Below are 23582 nucleotides of genomic sequence, written 5' to 3' on the forward strand. Positions count from 1 at the left end.
TAGGCCCAGCATCCACCTGGCCCTATGGTCCCAGACAGGCCTTCCAATCCCAGCCCCTTGCAAGAAGTAAAAAAGAAAATGTGTTATATCTGACCACTCTCCCCTCATGATCCATCCTCTCCTCCATTACTCACATCACACCCCTTCCCCCTGTCCCCTCCTCCTTCTTACTCCAGATGTCTATATCCCATTGAGTATATATGCTGTTTCCTTTCCTAGCCACCTCTGATGAGAGCAAAGATTCCCTCATTCCCCCTTGTCTTGCCCCCCTTCCATATCATTTCAATAGCTCATTGTAATAAAGAAAAATCTTATTATTATATGAAATATCTTGGCCTATTCCCCCTCTCCTTTTTCTTTCTCCCATTACATTTCCCTTTTTTCTATTGACTCCATTTTTATACCATATTTTATCTTCAAATTCAGCTTTCTCTTGTGCTTCGACTATAAAAGCTTCTTCAACCTGCTTTGTTAATTGAGAAGGTCCATATGAGTATTATCAGTGTCATTTTTCTCTACAGGAATACATGCAGTTCATCATCATTAAGTCCCTCATATTTTCCCCCTCTCATCCAATCTCCATGCTTCACCTGAGTCCTGTATCTGAAGATCAAACCTTCTGTTCAGCTCTGGCCATTCCAACAGGAACATTTGATATTCCCCTGGTTCATTGCATCTTTTTCCCTGGAAGAGGACATTCATTTTTGCTGGGTGGTTGATTCTTGGTTGCATTCCAAGCTCTTTTGCCTTCTGGTATATTATATTCCAAACCTTACGAGCATTTAATGTAGTTGCTGCTAAGTCCTGTGTGACCCTGACTGCAGCTCCATGATATTTGAATTGTGCCCTTCTGGCTGCTTGGAATATTTTCTCTTTGACTTGGGAGTTCTGGAACTTGGCTATAATATTCCTAGGGGTTGGTTTTTTGGGATCTCTTTCTCGGGGGAATTGGTGGATTCTCTCCATTTCTATTTTGCCCTCTGCTTCTAGGATATCAAGGCAATTTTCCTGTAGTAATTCTTTGAAAATGATGTCAAGGCTCTTTTCCTGATCATAACTTTCAGGTATTCCAATAATTTTTAAATGATCTTTCCTAAATCTGTTTTCCATATCAGTTGTTTTTTTCAATGAGATGTTTCACATTTTCTTCTAATTTTTCATTCTTTTGGTTTTGAGGTATTGAGTCCTGATTTCTTGTAAATTCATCAATTTCCCTGAGTTCTATTCTTTGTCTGAAGGATTTGTTTTCCTCAGAGAGTTTTCTTATCTCTTTTTCCATCTGGCCAAATTTTGCTTTTTAAAACATTCTTCTCCTCAATAACTTTTTGAACTGTTTTATCCATTTGACCTAAGCTGGTTTTTAGCATGGTATTTTCTTCAGCATTTTTTTGGATTTCCTTGATTAAGCTGCTGACTTCATTTTCATGTTTTTCCTGCTTCTTTCTCATTTCTTTTCCCAGTTTTTCTTCTAACTCCCTCATTTGATTTTCAGTCTTTTTTGAGCTCTGTCATAGCCTGAGCCCAATTTCTGTTTTTCTTGGAGTCTTTAGATGCAGGAGCTTGTGTTTCCTCATCTTCAGACTGAGTATATTGATCCTTCTTGGGATCATAGATAATGTATTTCTCAATGGTGTTCCTCTTTTTTTCTCTGCTTGCTCACTTTCCCAGCCTAAGCCTGTTTTGGGGGTGCTTCCTGAGCTTTTGGGACAGTCCCACAAGGGTCTCAGTATGTGAGGCTCTGTCCTTCCTCCTGGTCTGTGAATGACCATATGAGCCCCCCCTCTTCTACGGGGCTGAGGTGGAGGGGGCTCCTGCTGTTCTATGGGGGGGGGCCTAGACTGCGATCAGGATCCGAATGTGGTCAGAGCCCCGGAGTCCTGTTCCAGGGGCAGAGCTCCACAGTTTCTCTCTCTTCATTCCCCTCCTTTAGCTCAATGGGCTCATGCCCTGGGGGCTCCTGCTTCTGTTTCCTGGATCTGGAATGCAGTGGTGAACTGCTTGCTGTGTGCCCTGAGGGCTGGACTTCAGTACTCACTCTGGCAGAGGTCCCCTGCTGTTCCCCCAATTTCTGCCCGGTGTTCCCTGGGGTGTAGCTCAGGAAACTCCCCCTGCTGCTGTGAGCCACGGCTCCCAGCGCCCTGGGGCTGCCTCAGGGAGGCTGAAGTTCTTTTGCTCTGGCGGGCCACCCCTCTGGCTGGCTACCCTTCCAACCCTGGGAAGCAGAGCCTTTCTACTCTTTTCCAGGTTACCTTGAGTAGGAGAACTGCCTCACTGGGTCCCTCTGTGGGTTCTGTCTCTCAAAAATTTAGTTAAAGTCCTTAGTTTTGAAGATTTATGAGAGAGCCCTAAGACACAATCAGCTCTTGTTGCCATCTTGGCTCCACCCCGATGTCTTTCACTATTGATCATCCTTACAATACTGTTGTTTTTTGTTTACCATGTTCTCCTGGTTCTGCTCATTTCCCTTTACATCTATCCATGTAAATTTTTCCTGGTTTTTCTGAAAGCATCCTGTTTATCATTTCTAATATCACAATAGTATCCCATCACAATCATATACCACAACTTGTTCAATTGATGATCATCCCTTCAGTTTCCAATTCTTAGCTACTACAAAAAATATAAATATAAATATATTTTCATATGTGTAGGTCCTTTTTCTTTTCATTTTTTATTTTTTTTTAAAGTCTCTTTAGGATACAGACTTAGCAGTGGTATTGCTGGGTTAAAGGTTATGTACAGTTTTGTAGCCTTTTGGGAATAGCTCCAAATTGCTCTTCACAATAGTTGGATCAGTTGGACCAGAATGGTTGGATTAGATCCACAACAGTACATTAATGTCTCAATTTTTCCCACAACCCCTCCAACATTTGTAATTTTCCTTTTCTGTCATATTGGCAATCTGATAGATGGGAGGTCTGAAGAAGAGTGTGACCTTAGGTTAAGAATTTTTTTAAAGTGTTTTTAAGATAACAAAAAAAAAAAGAAAACGGAGCAAAATCAGTAAAACTGATCAAAACATCAAAAAAATAGTCTGAAAATATCTTCAATATCACATACTAATGAACTTCCCACTTCTGAATAGTGGTTTCTTCTCATATCTGTTCCAACAAACCATGACTAGTGAACATTCCTGAGCCAAATGCCAGCAGCCCAAGAATCACCAGTTGATTCTACCAGGTCCAAAGATGACTTGATCCAATTCCTTTCTTATCTATACAACATAATGGGAGGGAAAAGAGAGAACAGAACTGAGCAAGGTTAGAAATGAGAAGAGAGAGGGTTGGCTAGGTGGTGCAGTGGATAAAGCACTGGCCCTGGAGTCAGGAGTACCTGGGTTCAAATCCGGCCTCAGACACTTAATAATTACCTAGCTGTGTGGCCTTGGGCAAGCCACTTAATCCCATTTGCCTTGCAAAAAAAACCTAAAAAAAAAAAAAGAAATGATAAGAGAGGGTAATCAGGCACCTCTGGAGACCAGTTGCCTTCTTTCCCCTTGCCAAGACAGAGAAGCTAGAACTGAGAATTACTTAAGCAGATGTCTGGACTTTCCAGCACCACCATTTTAGCCTTGTTAGTTAGCTTACTACCTAAGCACATGGAGTTCACATCTTTACCCTAGAGATGGGGTTGTATGGAGAACAGTGAATCTTTCCCATATCCCCCCTTCCCTTTGGAGATCATTTAAAAAGTAACCTGGATAATTTTTACAACTGCATTGGAGGAAGAAGAAAGAAGAAAGAAAAACAGAGAAAAGGAGTGCCACTTTGAACCCTAAGATTTAGTGAAAAGTGTGGATGTGAATGGGAAGATTATTAGAACAGGGGGAGGGAAGTAGCTATAGGAATGATCACAGCCAAGGTAGAATAGAAAGCAAATTTATCTCTATGACTCAAAAAAGGACCATACCATTGAAGATATGTGAGTGATGGGAGAGATGGAGAGGTGAAGAAAACATGTAATATATAGAAAAACAGAAAATTTTAAAAGTAAGTTATGATTGTGCATGTATAATCTATATACAGTTGCTTGCTGTCTTGGGAAAGGGGGAGGGAAGGGAGAAAGGGAGAAACATGTGGAACTCAAAACCTTACAGAAAAATGAATGTTGAAAACCTTCTTTGCATGTAGTTGGAAAAATAAATTTTTTATAGACTCGAAGTTTGGTAACTCGTGTCATAGAATTCTTATATTGAAAGAGACTTTAAAAAAATCATCAAGTCCTTTCATTTTAGAGAGGAGAAGACTGAGGTCTAATGAGGAAAAACTGAGTTACTCAAGGTCACAAAACTTGTAATAATAACAACCAGCATTTATATAGTGCTTTAAAGTTTGTAAAGTTTACATATATTGTCTCAATTGGTCCTCACAACAACTAGACTCAGGATCTGGAGGGACAGGATTGTACTGAAGCCAGTTCTAAACCTATTTGTGAGAGCCCATTGTTAAATTTTTAGGTCTGAGCATTTACACCACAGAAATCTTCAATTCTAACACATCTTGGTTGGGTTTATGGTTTTGTTGATTGCCCTTCCCTAAGAAACTGTTAAAAATGAAGATTAAACTTAAGTGTTAGTGCATAAATTTTCCCCCACAGACATTTAAAAACATTTTTAGCACACTCCTGAAGAGAAGACACATATTTTTGGACATGACTAATGCAGAAATTTGTTTTGCTTTGTTGCATTTGTTACAAGGTTTGTTTATGTGGTGGGAAGAGAGAGAGAAAATTAATTTTTTAACAGAAAAAAGTTAACTGAAAAAAACCAACAACCCTATGAAGTAGCAGTCATAAATATTCTCATTTTAGAAAACTGAGACTGAAAGGTTTTTTTTGTCCTGAGTGCTCAAAGAGAACCAAAACGAAATCACAATGTAAATGTCAGAGGTAGGATTTGAACTAAGGTCTTCTTTACTCCATGCCAATTGATCTAGTCATTATTTTACCTTTCTGGCTCTGGCTCTGAGTTGGGTTTTTGTTTTCTTTTGTAAACTTCAGGTCCAGCAATCTTCCCCCTATTCAGTGTATAATGCTAGGTCTTGACATCTTGGGATTAGTCACTACATCTATCTTTCAGCCCCAGGAAGTAGTAGTAGTAGTAGTAGTAGTAGTAGTAGTAGTAGTAGTAGTAGTAGTAGTAGAAGCAGTAACAGCAGCTACTATTAATTAGTGTTTCTATAGTATCTATAATATTCCAGCACTAAGTATTTTATAAACATGTCCTCATTTTGTCCTCATAACAATATTGGGAGGTTTATTATCCCCATATTATATATAAGGAGACTGAGGCAAACAGAGGTTAAGTAGCTTGTCTAGAATCCCACAACTAGTAGAGTTCAATCTGAATTTGAACTCTGGTCTTGCTGACCCTAAACTCAAAATTCTACCTACTGTACTACCCAGCTACCTGGGTCTAGTTTATAGGATCAATAGGATTATATATCAAAACCTTTTCAGCATTATGGACCCCTTTGGCAGTCTGTTGAAGTCTATTGACCCTTACTCAGAATGTTTTTAAATGCGTAAAGTAGAATGGATAGCATTAAGAAGGTACTCAATCATATTGAAATAAAGATACAATTTTTCCCATCTAAGTTCACAGATTCCCCCAAATTTATCTATGGGATCCTTAGGAAAAACTTTTAGAAAGTTATCCAAGCCAATTCCCTTATTTTATAGAAGTATTATGAGAGCTGTCCCCCACATGTAGCATGGAAGTGTTGTTGTATGGATTGAAAGGAGGCAAGAAAGATATTTTTCAGTCCCTTCTCCCCCTATACTTCTCCAAGGGAAACTTTATTTCCTTCCAGGAGAAGAAGCAGAAGGTTCAGGGTCAGAAGCCTCTCCACTCTGCTGTCCTCTAATTAGACAAGAATTATATCCATCTCCTTCCTTAAGAATTGTAAGTCGGGGAAGCTAAGTGTTGCAGTGGATAAAGCACCAGCCCTGGAGTCAGGAGTACTTGGGTTCAAATCCGGTCTCAGACACTTAATAATTACCAAGCTGTGTGACCTCGGGCAAGCAACTTAACCCCATTTGCCTTGCAGAAAAAAAAACAAAACCAAAAAAAAAGAATTGTAAGTCTAGGAGATAGGTTGTCAAGTTCAAGTTAACTTCTGATCACTAATTAATTCATTAATGGGGGAAGTGGGATCCTAGACTTTAGATTCAAGGTTTGACTCCCTTCCCACCAAACACCAGTTCCACAGTGAGTACATAGTAGGTAGTCTATCCAAGCTGAATAGTAAAAATGGAAATATGGAAAATCCACAGATCAGAATAAACATCAGACAAAAGTGAAAGGACAGTTGGGTGGCACAATGGATAGAGAGCCTGGCCTGGAGTCAGGAAAAACTGAACTCAAATTTGACCCCAGACAATTAGCCTTGTGACTGGTCAAATCACTGAACCCTGTTTGTCTCAGTTTCCTCATCTGTAAAATGAAATAGAGAAGGAAATGGCAAACCACTCCAGAACTTTTGACAAGAAAACCAAGATTATGAAGAGCTGGACACAAGTGAACAATAACAAGAGAGTAAAGGAGCTCTCCAATGGTGATTGAGGAAACCTGACTCTCTAGATTGAAGGGTTTTCTGAACTCTATTGTAACAAGCTGGGATAGAGCTATGATGAAGACTGTCAACCCCTCACACATTGGCTCTTTCCTTTCACAGCCTGAAGTGGGGTTGGCATTGTCCATCTTCTCTCCCAAAGCTAGAAGCCAGAAGTGTCTAAAACTTTAATGGGAGTTTGAAAAGACTTGAAACAAGAAACCAAGTTCTCCTCTCCAGCTCTCAACAACTCAACTCCTCCTCTGAAAAATGTATGAGGCACTAAACTCCACCAATAGAGAGTCCTATCCCGATGGGCTTTAGCCCTGGGGTGAGAGATGTAACTTCTGTTTGCATGACTGTCTTAGCAAGAGTTACATAGTAGACTGGATAACTGGAGGTGGTCCTGGATGGGAGGCAAACAGGGTTAAATGACTTGTCCAAGGTCACACAGACAGTAAGTGGCAAGTGTCTGAGACCAGATTTGCACTTAGGTTGTTACACTACCTGACTTATATCTGGCCACTGGATGGCTCCAGAGGAGAAAGTGAGGCTGGTGACTTAACCCAGTCCTCCCTCACTCAAATCCAATTCACTTGCTTTTCATGGCATCAACTCTCTGATGTCATGGTCTTCTATGAGAAGAGAGGACAAACAACATAGTAGAGGAAACTGAAGCTCTGCTCTCCCCTTCATAATACCTCTACTCTGGGATTCACCCATACTTCCTAGGCAAATTCTATCACCTTCCAAAAACATTCAAAATACTTAAGCCTCTACATTAAAATGGAATGCTGGTGAACCAGGGGAACACTGTGCAGAGAGAAATGTTGCAACTTTTTTTCCATTTTGTATTAAAAACAAATATTATAATCCTTTCGTTTTTTGTATTTTCTTTCTTTCTCTTCTCTACTGGTCTTGTATTAACAAAACTCACTCTTTGCCCCCAATTAACAAGTCCTGTACCAACAACGTACTTTATTAAAACTGTTTATCATTTTTTTTAGGTTTTTGCAAGACAATGGGTTTAAGTGGCTTGTCCAAAGTCACACAGCTAGGTAATTATTAAGTGTCTGAGGTCGAATTTGAACCCAGGTACTCCTGACTCCAGGGTCGGTGCTTTATCCACTTTGCCACCTGGCCACCCCTTAAAACTGTTCATCTTTCACCATTTTCTGGGTTGGTCTTGTGTTAACAAGTTTAACAAAGGCATTTTCTGATATGAACTCCCATATCTCATGCTGACTCCCAGTCAATGTATTTTGTTATATAGACAAAAAGCCACCTGGGCTGACATCTTGAAATCTAAACTGTCTCTTCTAAGTTATCTCACCAGAAAGGGATGTTAAGGCACCATAAACTCCTTGGAATATCTGGACACCAATTAAACTACAATCCTAAATTTTGACCCTGATCAAAAATTAATTCCTCCGGACATACATACAGTGGACACAGTCTTAAAATGCTATGGTTAAGCCACTTCTTAGTTCCTCCTTGGTACTACCCTAACTCTTCACTAATTCTACCCCAACTCTTCCCAGAATAAACAACATTCCATTCTCTTTAGAATTCCTTAGCTTTTCTCTTTAGGTTCTTTCCCAGTATGGATCAGCCCAGTTGCAAAATCCTTTTTTCTTTTTCTCTTCTGCAACTGATGTGGGAGAAATTGGTGGTACCAACATAAAAATGAGAGTTCTTGAAAGTGAAAAACTTACATAGCCCTGGAGGTAGAAAAGCTCAGATTTCATTTCACAAGCTTGCAAAGTTCAGATTCACAGACAATAAGCTGCTTGAGGACAAGCTGAATAACAAAATTCTATGTGAGAATGACTGAAGGAAAATGAGGAAGGAAAAACAGCCATAAGAACTGGTTGGGGGGCGGCCAGGTGGCGTAGTGGATAAAGCACCAGCCCTGGAGTCAGGAGTACCTGGGTTAAAATCCAGTCTCAGACACTTAATAATTACCTAGCTGTGTGGCCTTGGGCAAGTCACTTAACCCCATTTGCCTTGCAAAAACCTTAAAAAAAACTGGTTGGCCTAGTCTTGAGTGAGGAGCAGGGGCCATAGTTCTCCAGCAGCATAGGTGAGGAGCAAGTGGTTCTAGCTTAGACAAAGAAAGAAGAGAGGAAAGAACCTGCAAAGAAGAAGAGAGGAAAGAAAAGGGAGGTTTTCTTCTGGGAGCCCGTACTTAAATGTATTTCCATAGTGGGTTGGGCAAGGATGGTCCTTGGGGAGTGGTTTAGCACCTGACTCCAGGGGTACTCTAATACTTATGTCACAGAGGTGGCCCTTCAAGGAGTAGCTAAGACAGTACTCATTGTGCATGGGTGGCATTCTATGCATTAGTCTTTCCTGTCCCAAAGGGTGTGACCAAGTCCAACATAAGTCATTTCCTATGCCCTGCTTCACTATCATGGCAACTGTCCTTCTCTCCCTTTACCTCTTCTTTCTTGAAGAACTCTTTTCACTTCCATACTAACACTTTTTTCCCTTTGCCTCCCCCCCAAAATCTGGATTTTCAATCAAATTGGCCCTTTTCTCCCCCAACCTCCCTGACCCAGTACAATTTGACAATTCTTTTACTCTTCTGGAACCTGAGGAAGAACTAGTCTCATCTGGTCTCCTCTTCCTCTATTTCCACCTCAACTGATCTGACCTCAAGCTGAGCTCTCATGCCTCTTCAAGCAACAGGTCCTTCCCAGTCTTTCTGCCTCTTCCTCTGGGGTTTCCCACCCTTTCTCTGACTTCAGAAGCTATCTTCCCCCCAGTTCTCTGACTCTGAAGTAACTTGTTATGCCTTCAAAGTCTTTACTGAGTCCCAGTTCTGGGATTAAAAGGAGGAAAATTAGGTAACTCCCCAGGGTGCAACAACCAGAGGAGAAAGGGACTGCAATATGAGGGACAGATTTAAATGTGGTCTTTAAAAAATGGACACATTTTTAATGTCAGAAATTCTGTTCTTTACATAGCAGTTAGGTATTTATTTTATAAGTCATTACATGTAATGCAAAGAAAGCTCAAAGCCTCCCACTTACCTTATACCAGGAATACAAATACAAGCTGAAAGAAATGAGGTCCCTGCCCTCAAGGGGTTTACATTCTAATAGGAGGAAAAATACACAAAAGTAAACTGAAGAGCTGGAGATTGTGAGGAGCAAAGGTACCCAAAAGAGGTGTGGTAGAAGAGGTCAGGAGGATATCCTTAAGAGGAAGGAGTCAGGACTGGCTCTTAACTGAGAACTTTGGGAGGAGTCAGCCAATCTGAGGAAGGGGCTAAAGAGGTTAGGATACTTTTAATGTGTGAATTCCAGGACTGGAATGAACTGCATGAAGATCTGGGTCATGGCACATACTCCAAGAACTAGAACACCCAGGCCAGATATGAGCTGGTATAGGACTTTATTCATTTAGCAAATATTTGTCCAATCCTCTATGCAGAACACTGTGCCTGAAGGAGAAACAAAGCTTAGGAAAAGCTTAGGAAAAGCACAATCTCTGCCTCTGTAGGTTTTTTTTAAGGCCCTGGGGTTAAGTGACTTGCCCAAAGTCACACAGCTAGGTAATTGTTAAGTGTCTGAGGCTGGATTTGAACTCAGGTCCTCCTGACTCCAGGGCTGGTGCTCGATCCACTATGCCACCTAGCTGCCCCCCCCATAGAATTTTTAATTTAAGACAATAAATAATATTTTTGCACAGATTTGCAGAGGCAGAGTACCATTTAACGAAGTGTAGAGATGGCAAACACAGATCAAGTGACTCCAGAGTTTATTTGGCTAAACCACATTCAAATTTTTCATTTTAAAATATTTAATAAAATAAATAAAATACAATAAGGCATAATGTTAACAAGTGGTTTCTAAGATAGTGTGAGCCCACAGAGTTTGACATCACAGATGTAGTGGGTAGAGATCTGGCCTATCCAAGAAGCCAGAAAGTCTTAGGTCTATCACTAAGCTACTCTCTAAGAGTTTAGTTTTCTGAGAAAGTGCTGACTTATGTTAGAAGAATATGTTTCAAGAAATCTAGGTGGTGCAGTGAATAGAGTACTGCCCTGAAGGATCCAAGTTCAAATCAGACCTCAAGATACTTACTAGCTATGAGACCCTTGGCAAGTCACTGAACCCCATCCCAGATTCCTTTTGGAGGATAAAAAGAATGTGTTTTCTTACCTGGGAACTTCCAATATGAATGAAATTACAGCCCCCAACCCACTTTGTGTGACCTTGAGTAAGTCACCTAAGTGGTGTGTTCGTTTATTTGCTGAAACAGTCCAGGTTTCAGGAGTCACAGAGTTGACCCAGAGCCTTGGAGATGGCTGCTCAGACAGATCCATGGATGAATATTGCACACATTGATCATTAGTACAATGTCTTTGTTTCCCCTGGGCATCTGGGCTCCACTAGATTGAGACTACCGGGCTCCAGAACTGAATTCCTAGGGCATCTGCAAGAGCTTACAGCCTATGGAATTCAGTTCTCAGAGCCAGGTGCCAGGTGTGGGCATAAGCAGGAGTATACGTTGGGGGACTAAACACTGTTTTTTAAAAAAGTTTATGGTAACAGAAAATGACTAATCTGTAAACATGTTAAACACAAATGTACTTGTATAATGTTCACCAGACTGCTTGCTGTTGAGGAAGGGAGGGTGGAAGGAAATTATATAACTTATAAATAGGCATAAGCATGTGGATGAATGTTAAAAAAAACTTTCATAACATGTAGGAAAAATAAAATATCTATTGGGGAAAAAATTAAAAATTAAAAAAATTTAAAAGTATGAGATAGACACAAGCAGGAACAGGTGACATTAATCTTGGACAGAGTGTGTTATGGCAGGGGTCTGCTTCTAGGCTCTGAAAAAATTATTGTCCATATGACATACTTTTAAGTTTAATATGAACTATTAATATTTGCTTAATTTTAGGCAACAAAATACTCAAATCAAGCTCTGGTTGGTATCATTTGTTGATTTCTGTGGTGTGAATCTGAGCCCATAGGAGTTGGCCCCATCTAGTAGACCCGAAAGGGTAAATTTGAGGGTTGGAGTTCAGTTCTGGCTTTCTCAGAAGCTAAACTGAATCTGATATCACACTCAAACCTTCCACCCTTAAATAAAATCTCTTCAGAGGGAGTCTAGAATTCAGTATCTTTGAGCTGGTGAGGATAATCTTCCATTCTTCTGCCTTCAGAGACAACTCTGAAAAGGTTCTGATTTTTCTTTTTTTGGTAGAGGAAAGTGGGGAGGAGTCTTTATTTGTAAAACAGGAGAATTTACAGACTCCTCTGTATCACCCTGTCTGGTGGCCAAAAGCATTATTGGAGGTCAAACCACCTTGCCTTTTAGTTCCTTTTTATTGTTTTCCTTTTTTACTCTAGAAAAGTAGATAATTTTTACTTGTTCACTATCCTCTGGCCTGGATGAACTAATTTCTCTCTTTAGAGAAGGAATGAGGAGGAAGACCAATAGGTGGAAGTAGGAATATGAAACCTAGAGGGCCATTGTCTCAGTTCCAATCCCCATTTCCCATGCTCTTCTCTATCTGTCTCCTAGCATCTTAGGCATCACTCCCCTTCCTCCTTGAAGAATCTTAGCTTAAGTGCTCTAGTTAGGGGCTTGTCTTAAACCAGGAGCATTTAATTTTTTTTTTGTATCATGGACCCTTCTCTTGTCTGGAGAAATCTATGGACCCCTTCTCAGAATGTTTTTAAATGCATAAAATAAAATATATATATATATATATATATATATATAAATGATTGCAAAAGGAAACCAATTATATTGAAATATAGTTATTAAAATATTCTTAAAAACACCCAAGTTCATGGATCGTGGATTAAGAACCCTCTTTCTAGTTAATGAGCATCTGGACACTCTGAGGAAAGAATACACTGTGAAGGAAAAGAAATGACCTCCCTCCTCTCCCTAGAAAGATACAAATAATGGAATCTACCTCTGAAGCATCATGGAGAGCGAGGATCCTGAGGTCAGTGGAGACTGGATGATCCTAAGGCCAGTGGTGATGGTGGTGAGCAGATCTTGGTTTGACCAGGCTCTAGATCACCAGCCTCTTCCTCGTCTCTGTTTGCTTGAAGCTCTAGCAAGGAGAGGAAGTGAGGGAGAGAATGGGAGGGGAAAGAAGAAGAAGAGGAGACAGAAGAGCAGGGGAAGTGTGAGAGGCAATGATGACTTGGAATCAGACTTTGGTTCAATTCCCAGTTAGCTGTATGACTTACCAGCTTTGTAAAGCACTCACTGTCTTTGGGACTCAGTTTCCTTAGCCATAAAAGTAATAGATTGGATTAGATGATGTCTCTTCTGTTAAAAGGGATTTCCCAGAAAAATACTTTCACTTTCCAGGGCTATAGCTCGGGACCAGGCAGGGGAAGGCCCTCATTCTGGGGAAGGAGCCAATCCTGCCTAGCAGGAAGTGCTGCAGCCCCTTCCCTCCGAAGTTGTGGGGGCCATAGCCTCCTCTCCCATCCCTTAAAGCCTTCAGAAGTTGAACTCAGCAGGACCTAGGGGGATGGATAAAGCATCTTGCCTCTTCCGGTGGTACTTACCCAGACCTCCCTTGGCTCTCAATCCCCTCTCAGCCAGGCACTGAGCCATGGCTCACCCAGGGCTTCTTAAATAGGATCCCTTACCCCACCCCCTGCCCTCTGCCTGCCCCAGTCCGCTCTTCTGAGAAAGGAGGAAAGTGTGGGAGGCAAGGGTTTTTTGCTTGGAGAATCCTTCCTGACCTAGACCAGGAAAAGGATACAAATTCCCACAGGGAATTCTTGCACTGCGTGCGTGTGTGCATGCGTGTGTGTGTGTGTGTGTGTGTGTGTGTGTAAAATGAACTTTTCAAATTTCCTTCCAAGTTAAGAAAGTCTGACCCACATCTTTCTCCATGTAATTTAGCTTGAGTTAAAGCATAACCCCACTCCCCAACTGCTTTCTCTAAAGAGGCATCCTTCTATTTAGTGGAAAATACACTAGACTAGAAATAAGGGATCTGGGTTTGAATCCCAGTTCTGACACTTCCTAAGTGACCTCGGGCAAATCATTGCTCCCCTTTCTGGTCCTGCTTCATTAACTATAAACTGAGTTAATCAAAATGACTCACACATAGATAATGTTTAGGTGGTTCCTTACAACAGGCCCATGAAAGTAGTGGTGCCGCCTATCTCGGCCTTAAGAATCACACACAAAGGGGCGGCTAGGTGGCATAGTGGATAAAGTACCGGCCCTGGAGTCAGGAGTACCTGAATTCAAATCCGGTCTCAGACACTTAATAATTACCTAGCTGTGTGGCCTTGGGCAAGACACTTAACCTCCATTTGCCTTGCAAAAACCTGGAAAAAAAAATCACACACAAAAAGAGAGGGGGCTGAGGAGGGAGAGGTGATTACAAATTGCTTGTTTAGGTGAAGACAAATCGTTCTTCTTGTGAATAGAAGACACATCCTTGGGGTGGAGTGGAGATAGGGACAGGAGCCAAGGGTTACCAAAAGATCAAACCAGCTTCTCAGTTGGAAAGTGGGAAGAATGCCAGCTTCATAACTGTTCTTAGGTCCTTGTAGGAGGGGATATGGATGCTATTGTTCATATTTTTTGGACAAAAACACCAAGGTTGTGTTGGTTGTGGTGGTCTAAGGAAGGAGTGGTTTATTAGTCAACTAAGAAGAGGAGTTAGGGGTCTAGGCTGGGATGTCCAAAAGGGCTGTCTTCTTGAAGTCCCCAACATTTGGGAACAAGTGGGGCTCTAAGGCCATAAGTTTCCTTCTTTTACCTGTGAAATCTATTCTCCAGCTCCCCCATCTAAAAGAATTAGGATAGTACCCTGTCTGAACTCCTCATCATCCAACCAGGCAGAAGTTCCACAAGGCTAGTTCAAAGATTATTAATTAGAAGTTATAGGGTAATGAATAGATCAGAGGATCTGAGAGAGAAAGATTTGGGGGGGTAGGGTATCATTCCCTTCAACTTTTCTGGTAACCTAGAAGCTGGGGAATCTAAAAATTTTTTTCCTAACCCTTATTCTTTTAACTCAGCATAATGAAGTGGGGGATGGAGAAAAGGTGGAGGAGGAGATGATAAAGTGGATTGGTGGGGGTGGGGACCCATGGGGACATCTGGAGAGGAAATGGGAAAGTTCTCGGAATGCAAGAGGCCTCGTCATTAGGGATTGTGCAATGAAGAGGCCACTTGAGGGACTGTGGGGGTGGGACTGAAGAGGTTGGGGTAGACCTTTGAGCAGTGAGGGTGGATAAAGGCTAGGGGCCTAGTCCCCATCCCCTCCACAGGGCCCCTGTCTTGGCTGAGTTTCAAAGCGGACAGCCTTTGTTAACCCTTGCATTGTTCCTCGTGGGTAGCTACCCTGTTTTATGGAGCAAAAGGATGCCCAGGGTTTCTAACTGACAGAGAGCTCAGAAGCCAGGCATACTGACCTTATGTCTAGGTGGAGGGAAGGAGAGTGGCACTAAAATGGGACATGGAGGAAGGAAGATGATGAATTTGAGGAATACCACTTCTGGACTCCTTTTTCCACACATGATCATTTGTGGAACTCAGTTTCCTCATCTTTGGGAGATTGGTGCTCTGGCTCTCATACCGCCCTCCTATTGGCAAGGGATAGGGAATTGACCTTGCTTGTGGGGATTTCCAAGATCATATGTGACAAAGGTGACTTTCCCCTGCACTATGCACTAACTTTTGACTCCATCTGTCAATCAACAAACATTAAGTAACTCTTGTGTGTTAATGTGTTAAGAACCAAATTTAAAAAGTAAGGCAAAAACAGTCCTTGCTCTCCAGCTCATATACTAATGGACCCTGGGTTATTCTTCTGCTGTTCAGATAATAAAGTCAGGGGAGACTGGAGTGAGGGAACAGAGTGACTTTGGAGTTCCTAGCTCTCTCTCTTTCACACACACACACAGTGATCAGGAAAACCGACCCAACCAGAGGTAAAAGAGGAAACTCCTAACATCCCCTCCCTGAGTCACTGTATAGAATTTCCTGACTCTCTCATTGGCATTTACCAGATAGACCCAGACTCCAAACCTTCTCTAGTAAAGATTGACTCTTTTCTTCAGTTCTTGTTCTTTTCTTGGAGAGTTAGTCTCCTCAGAACCTTAGGGGTCCCTCAAGCAAGCTTATGCCTTGTGGGGGGGGGGAGGACTCTAAACCCTTGCCCAGCCCAAGCCCTGACAAAAATGTCTGTGCTGGGGAAGCCCATAATTCTGAGTCCAGCCATTAGTGCTCCAAGAAACCTAGGTACCCAGAGCCCAACCCTTAGAGGTGGGATAAGGACTGATGCCTTTCCAGTAGTGGGGAAGGGAAGAGGAAACAGGTATTTCTTCTCCTCCTATATTTGGCTTTGAAGAGGTTAGCCCAAGGGAAGCAAGTCTAGAAGTCCTGAAGGAGAGAATGAGAATATGACTCTTATTGGTGAAGAAGAGGTTTTTAGAAAGAGTTTTATTAAGTCAGTTTGGCAGGGGGTTTTTTGGTTTGTTTGTTTTGTGTTACTGTTCAGTTGTTTTAGTCATATCAACTCTTCATGGTCCTATGTGGGATTTTCTTGGCAGAGATACTTCTTCAGCTCATTTTACAGACGAGAAAAGTGAGGTAAATAAGATTAAGTGACTTGCCCAGGGTCACACAGAGCCAGAAAAGGTGTGACTGGCTCATCTCACCCCCAATTCTATAAGTCTCACATTATAGATTTTTATAAATGGCTTGTGAATACTTAATCCAGAATAATTTTATTAAGGCATCTTAATAAATGGCACATCTCTCTCAAGGGGAGAGGGGCACTGAATCCTGGAAATGTTAGCTGTTATATGCACTTTGAAAGACCTTGCTCCTGTCTCTTTGTGCCAATCATTGGCTGGGGTCACAAATCTAAAAGATACATTTATCCCCATATATTTTCCCCACCCTAGTCCTTATACTAATGAGCAAGAACAGCTACCTCCTTGAGCATGGGCAAAAAAAAGGATGTACACCCTAGGTTAACTCAGAACTAGGTGGGGCAGATGTGGCCTAATCTCAGTTTTTTTTTCAATTTTATTAAGGTAATGGGGTTAAGTGACTTGCCTAAGGTCACACAGCTAGGTAATTATTAAATTTCTGAGTCTGTATTCAAACTTATGTCCTCATGACTCCAGGGCCAGGGCTCTATCCACTTCACCACCTAGCTGCCCCCATAATCTCAGTTTTTGATCAGACTGTGGTTAAGTCTTTTGTTTTAGCTCACAAACTTGCCCATAGGCAACATTACAGGTAGACCTCAATCTTTGTAATGTAAACTAATATATTCTTCACATTCTTGTGGAACCCAAACACCCCCATATTCCACACAATTCCCCTCCCCCACCATTTTTCTTTTTTTAATAAGAATTTGGGTTCCACACCTTATTAGTGATTTCTTCCTTAAATCACAATCCTTGTTATTGACATGACTACTGACTTTCTTCTGTCAAGATTTATACTTCCTCATTATCAGAGACAAGGATCCATCCTATTTTCCAGGTGTGCCAACTTTCTAATGTCCCTGCTTATTTCTTTTATTAGCCTATTGTCACCTATCTTTAGGCAGCAACTTGATAGATTCAATTTACCATAAACTCCTTCTTCAACCAATAGATGGTCTAATACAACTCTTTGTTGAATAACTCTCTCTTGTTTGCATGGTTTAGCCAGCCAGCAAATCCAGGGCCCTAGTTATCTAATTGGTAACTGTTTCCACTGTAGTTTACAATCTAATTAGGGTATAAATTGGGGTTCCAAAGCCCTAACTCTCATCCTGTGCCCAGATAGCAGGCCCTTAAGTCTGGATAACATGACCAATCCTTGGAAGATGGGTATATGCAGTGGTAATAACAATTTTCTTTACGGTAATGCATCCTGACAAGGGATCCAGGTACCATCATTACATCTCACAAGTATCTTAGTCCACTTATCTCTGTAAATTGTACAGTCCAGCATATGTACCCTGCTTCTGGACATAAGTCCATAGGCATTTGATTCTCCCCAGGAATATATCCTGGTCAGACCGGTATAAACAATAGTCACCTTGAACAGACTCAAGTCATTTGCCTCTAGTGTTTCCTCTCCTGTGGACCAGAATCCTGTGCCACAGTGCACCTCTGACCAGGAACTGAGAATCTAGGCCAGACCCAGGGGGACTGGAACCCAAGGCTGATTCTGAAACCACAAGTCCAACAGTTAGCCACACCAAAAGACTGGGCAATGATTTCTGTCAGCTAGCTTCTCTTCCTCTAACCATAACTAACACCAGGTTCTCTAAATCAGAGATACATGTAATCATGCCACCCAAAAATCTCAACTTCCTTTTCTCTTAATGGAGAATATCTTCACCCTGCCTCTCCTCTTCCTTTCCATAAGGATAGGGGCATAGGTAGGGTTTTCACACTTACAGAATCAAGGGGAAGTTACAGGTATCAAAAGGGGGCAGATCTCCCGACTACACAGTGTACACATAGGCAAGAAATGGTGTAGATGAATTAGTCCAGTGTCACTCCTTCTCTCTTCTCTTCTCCCCTGGAGATATCCAATATCCTTATGTATCCTCTGAATCTGTTTCAAAAAGGTTCTCACCAGCTCAGGTGATATGTTGAGCCTTCTCTTTTGGTGAATAAACTGCTTAACATTTCACTCAGATCAAAACACATGTTTTCATCACAAGACAATAAGATTCTGGAGCTTATTACAATTTACATTTTGCCTTACTCATTGTAATGTTGACATACATACTTCACTTACACACAATAAACTTCCATAAGTATTTTGCTACATGAGTAAACTCCACTGAGAAATACCACATTAATTTAAGCTTGTAATAGCCTTTAACCTTTTGCTTTCATTACAATAGTGACTCAAATATCCTTAACCAAAATGATTTTTTTCTTCTCAAAAATACCATAGATTTTCTTTTTCTTGATGTACTTATGTGATTCGCAGTCCTTTCCTTAAATTAGACCTTGAAATTGTAATTATCCTAAAAATTTCCCATTCTTCTTCTTACCTAAATATTCCTTCTAGTATAAAAAATTAAGAATTTTTTTTTTTTTGCAAGGCAATGGGGTTAAGTGGCTTGCCCAAGGCCACACAGCTAGGTAATTATTAAGTATCTGAGGCTGGATTTGAATTCAGGTACTCCTGACTCCAGGGCCAGTGCTCTATCTACTGCGCCACCTAGCCACCGCAAAAAATTAAGAAATCTTAATTCCTATCTAAACATGCAGCTGACAGCAGGTGTCACACCTAATCTTTCTGGCTATTAAATCCAATTAACCTAAAACTTCTTACTATAAAGATCCAGGACATTGAAGGAAAATTCCTTTATAGATATAATTTTTGAAAGTCAGTGTCCAGGTAGAGGTCATGTGAATAGTCAAATGTCTTAGGCCAGATTTATTCTACCAGGTGACACATTATCCATATGTCACTTTTGGGGAAGTCAAATCAAAAGGGTCCAACAGGCTGCATTAAAAAGCCCCCATTCAACTGTATATCCCTGTCACCTGAAATCTTCAGCCTACTGGCCTTCCTTTACTTCAAGAACACACTGATCCAGTAACACTTCCTTTTTGCTGACCATGCTGGTATTAGACATAAAAAGAGAAAACTGATTAAAAGTCCCATGATCTAAAATAATTGTTTTACCTAATTAGACCTTCAAATGAATCCATTCACTAAATTCCAATTATAGTCTTAATGGGGTCCCAATTATTGAATCCCCTACTTAAAGCTCTGAGTATCTTTCTTGAGTCCTTGCTAAAACCAGGAATTCTAACTATGACTGGCTCTACGTGCCTCACCTCTTCCTCTTACTTGAGGCCTCTGATCTCCAGACCCACATTCCTTTGACTGAAATCATATCTACTCTGTCTTTATATAAAGATGGCGTATCAGATTCCCCTTGGCTAGAGAACCCTCCTTCTAGACTGCTGTATTTTACAAGTAAACATTGCCTTTGACCAGGAGATTTCCTATCATCTCCCAAATTCTCATATAACAATTAGTTAAATATTGTCACAGGAAAAAAATCTCAAATTATCCTTCCTGTGCTTATCTTTCTCACATGACATAGATGCTTTTACTTCAAAGCAAACATCTACAATTTTGGAAGATATAGATATATAGGTAAGATAGGTAGATTAGAAAGATATAGAGAGATAGCTAGATACCCAAAATCGTTCCAGTTTACATATATAACTGGAAAATTCTATACCTAAAGTTGTTTAACTATTAGCCATCCTTAACATACAAATAATTACTTTCAGAGTTCTTTCAAACCATTAGAACAAGATGACTTTTAATTTCCCAACTTGTATTATTAGTTCCAATATACATGAACCTGTAAATCTATCCTAGAAGGGGGTCATAATTTTTGATATTTCCCTTATTACCCCTTCAGAGCAATCACCTGTTAATTTCAGGCTTTAACATTACAGTATTCAAATGGCTTATATATATTCACAAGAGATAATATAATTTCTCTGATACAAAAGGATATCACATAACTGATAAATACATCTTACTCATCAATAAGTTACCTTACAGTGGAACCACACAATTGCTATTTGTTCAGTCATCAGTCAGAGCCCCCCCCACAACAGTTGTACTCAGACCCTCCAAGAATTTAATCATATATATAAATATATATATGCATACATATACATATATAATACATTTAAAACCCCAATGTAATTCATATTTATGCCATGGTTAATCCAATAGCAAAGGACTAAATCATTAGATGAAACTTCAGTTCATTTAATTTGCTATCAATTATACAAATAAACTTCCCAACAGTTTAGTTTGATAAAAGCTTTAGAGTACCTTGTACAGAGAATCTAGCACTCACATTCCAAAAACTCCATCCAAAATAAAAATACAATTGTTATCATTATTAGGTTTAACATTAAAATTAGGCTTAACATTAAAATGAAATGGAGTTAATAAGCCCTCCCCATAAATGCCCTTCACAACTCTTTCCTCTTTCCTCTCCTGTTTTCTTTTTCCCAAAAGAAATAGTAAATATCCCTTATAACATAATTATGTATTTTTCTTCATAGTAACACAATACCACTTTCCTTTAACTCAAAGGTGGTTCACTAGTGTTTAAAATCTCAAATCAATCACTTTAACAATCTAGATTACTTAATTCCTCCCATTATGTCCAAATTTTGTCAGAGTGTAACAACACTAATTCCCCTCTTTTAAACTCTCAAGAGTGATGCCCAAAACTCTAGTTCACCCCTCCACAGACCAGAGCACTTCTCAGCTGAACTCAGTTTAGAGTTCAAGTCTTAACAAGATGGTGGATGGGATCAAAACCAGGACATGCCCAGCCCACCACCCCCTTCCCTCAACCCAGGGAGCAAACATGGGATCTTTCCCAGGCAATCCTAAGAATAAGAACATCTTAATCTTTCCCTTAAAAGTTCTTTCTCTTCTAAATCTCCCCAAACCACAGGTCTTTCTCTTTAAGAGTTCCCCCTTCTCTCTCTAACTTCACACACCAGTGTCCAATGAGGGCAGGGACCTGAGCTTCCCAAGGGGGATGTTGCAGACCCACTTCCTCCTCCCCATCTTCTGAAACTCCTTGGCCCAACTTCCAGCTCCCCCAGTTTAAAACTTAGTTGGGGGGTAGCTAGGTGGCACAGTGGATAGAGCACAGGCCTTAGAGTCAGGGGTACCTGAGTTCAAATTTGACCTCAGACACTTGATAATTACCTAGCTGTGTGGCCTTGGGCAAGCCACTTAACCCCACTACCTTGCAAAAAACCCCCAACAACTTAGTTGGGATCCCCAGACCTAGTAATACCTAACCTAGACCACTTGTACAATACAGCACATAGAACATATGAATCCATGAAACACACACACACCCCGGCAGGAACATTCAAACTCACTCATACAACAGACTGGATCCAATCAGCTTACTTCCTTTTGCTTCTGGTTTCTGGCCCCGAGGCTCCCTTGCCCATCAAGTCTGCTGGCAGACTTCCCTAAGGTGGGTTTTAAGTTTCTTTCGAGGAAATTCCTGAGAGGGGAACCCCAAATCCCCCTCCTTCCCTTCAAGGCATCCTATTATCTTCTGATCTCTCCTTCAGGATAGATCTCCTACTTGGAGGACTTCTCAGCCAGTCAGGGTGGCTTTAGCCAACCAGGGTGGCTTTGGACACCACCCCACCCTAGAGATCACCCCTTAGGGTTCTTACACTCAGGTATTTTAATCATTCTTGGCTCCAAACCCTGGGCCTGTCTTCCCAGGAATCCTTGAGATATTTCCCCTGCAAAAAACACCAAGAAAATGTCCTTGAAATCAAGAATTTGTGCACAGTATTTTCTTGTGTTCTTCCAGGAAGATACCAAAAAGATTTACATTATATCCCAGTAGAGCCCCCAAATAGTCACTAAAATGGTTTTTATTAAGACATTTTTTTTTTTAGGTAATCAGTGGATTCTAGTTCTACTTTGACTTTGTCCTCCAGTTTTAATATAGGTGTACAGTTTTTATTATTTAATTTCTTCTTTCTTTTTTTTTTCCAAGGCAAATGGGGTTAAATGGCTTGCCCAAGGCCACACAGCTAGGTAATTATTAAGTGTCTGATTTGAACCCAGGTACTCTTGACTCCAGCATGGGTGCTCTATCCATTGTGCCACCTAGCCACCCTTAAGACATCTTAATAAATGGCACACCTCTTTCAAGAGGAAAGGGGCACTGAACCCCAGCCATGTTAGATGTTATATGCACTTTGAAAAACTTTGTTCCTGGTAGGCTAGGTGGCCCAGTGGATAAAGCACTGGCCCTGGAGTCAGGAGTACCTGGGTTCAAATCCGATCTCAGACACTTAATAATTACCTAGCTGTGTGGTCTTGGGCAAGCCACTTAACCCCGTTGCCTTGAAAAAAATAAAAAAAAAAAAAAAAACCCCAAAAACTTTGTTCCTGCCCCTTCCTGCCAATCACTGCCTGGGGTCACAAATCTAATTGATACTTTTGCTCCTTGCCCTACTCGTTATACTAAAGAGCAAGAACATCTATCTCTTTGAGCATGGACAAAAGAAAAGGATGCAGACCCTAGGTGGGGCAGATTTGACCTAATCTCAGTTTTTGATCAGATTGAGGCTAAATCTTTTAACTCACACACCTGCTTTAGGCAACAGTACAGGCAGACCCCAGTCTTTCTAAAATAAACAATTCTCCCTTCTTTTTAATGGGGAACCCAAACACCCCCACATTCCTCGCATATATAGTTCAACAAGAGTACAAGTTTATTGTCCTGCATGCACTTAGTCTCCCCAAAAGTCAGTTGTGTTAGGTTGCTTGAGATATACAGCAGCAGCTAAGGATAAACATTCAATAAAATCTGTGTGTGGGGGCAAAATGCTACCTATTGGAAAAAAAAACCCCCAAATACATCCAGATTTAAACCCTACGGAGGCCGCAAGGCTAGATTCAAACAATATTAATAAGTAATAATATATTTTCCCTTTACCCTGTGGCCTCAGATTCCCAGACCCCCAAGTGACGGCCAAACCACCCTGGAGATGGTTTGAGGAATTTGGAAGCTTATTCTAAGAAATAAGCTACTGGGGCGGCTAAATGGTGCAGTGAGTCGGGAGGACCTGAGTTCAAATCCGACCTTAGACAGTTAATACTGACCTAGCTGTGTGGCCTTGGGCGAGTCACTTAACCCCATTGCCTCGCAAAAATCTAAAAAATAATTAAAAAAAGAGAGAGAGAAGCTACTGCAGCCCTTGGATTTAGCCTAGGGAAATGAGGCTCTGCTAAAGGACTATGGGTGTGGAAGAGACTCGAGTCCAGGCCTCCTGCTGTACAGAAAACGAAGCGGAGTCCCAAGGAGACTAGAGGACGGGCCCGGGGCCCCCGGCGGGGACCCCTGGGTTTGAAGCCAGCTCTTCCCCCACCGCACTGGTTCTCCTTCCACCTGGGCCAGGATGGGAGCCCCAGATTCCGACTGGGTGTGCTTCCCTCCCTTGTCCGGCA

Source organism: Macrotis lagotis, chromosome 4 (assembly GCF_037893015.1).
Source record: "Macrotis lagotis isolate mMagLag1 chromosome 4, bilby.v1.9.chrom.fasta, whole genome shotgun sequence".
NCBI classification, from domain to species: Eukaryota; Metazoa; Chordata; class Mammalia; order Peramelemorphia; family Peramelidae; genus Macrotis; species Macrotis lagotis.